The sequence below is a fragment of the Ursus arctos genome, unplaced genomic scaffold (genome assembly GCF_023065955.2).
Source record: "Ursus arctos isolate Adak ecotype North America unplaced genomic scaffold, UrsArc2.0 scaffold_24, whole genome shotgun sequence".
Classification (NCBI taxonomy): Eukaryota; Metazoa; Chordata; class Mammalia; order Carnivora; family Ursidae; genus Ursus; species Ursus arctos.
In genome coordinates, this window is record NW_026622919.1 from 31,583,551 (window position 1) to 31,584,357 (window position 807).

Here is an 807-nt window from a genome sequence, read left to right on the forward strand (position 1 = left end):
CAGCCCAGTTTTCCATATTTGAGAAAATTACAAAGATCACATCTAGAGTACAGTAACAAATATATGCACAATGTAAACAACAAAAACACACATATTCTAAGCACCACTTAATGACACTGTTCTACAACTGCTGGTTTTCTTGACGTTATACACTAAGTAACATAATAAACCCACAGAAAACATCAGTGTCTTAAAACCAGGCACTGATAAAACTTTAACTCACTTGAGAATATTAACACACACTTACACTGAAAAAAACGAACTCTATAAACTCCCTATAACAAGAGTAAACATGCAAAATCTATAACTAACACATTCTATTTTTAAAACACACAAATCAGGGGAAAGCGCGAACGCAGTCCCCCACTACCACAAATTATGCAGTCGAGTTTCCCACATTTGGGGAAATCGCAGGGGTCAGCACATCCGGAGTGCAATGGATGAGCCTCGCCCTGGGAAAACCACCTTCGTGATCATGGTATCTCCCCTGCCAGGTAAGTATGAGTTACAAAGTTTGCCTGGCACTTCACCCTTGTCCTCAACACACTATACAGTCATGGTCAATTACATTCCGAGTTCTTTAGGCTTTCGGTTACAAACGCCAAGGTTATTTACATGATATTGACCAGTGCACACCAGTGGCTATGTAGTGGAAACTCTAAACTCTACCTCCTGAAGAATGAACTTGAACACGCAGCCACTGCGCCCTTCATCTCCATATGCCCGCCTCTTGTCTCTTGTCATCACTCTTGACGTCACTTAGCTTGTTGGAGAAATGGATAAATTCGTTCTAGCTATGCTTCGCAG

At 41.3% G+C, this 807-nt stretch overlaps 1 non-coding gene across 1 annotated transcript; it reads right to left on the reverse strand.

Annotated features, from left to right (window-relative positions):
* Positions 1 to 338: 338 nt before the first annotated feature.
* On the reverse strand, positions 339 to 502 carry LOC130544767 (U1 spliceosomal RNA). The gene has a single exon (XR_008961324.1). It is a non-coding gene; the product is annotated as a U1 spliceosomal RNA (small nuclear RNA).
* Between the last annotated feature and the right edge of the window lie 305 nt (positions 503 to 807).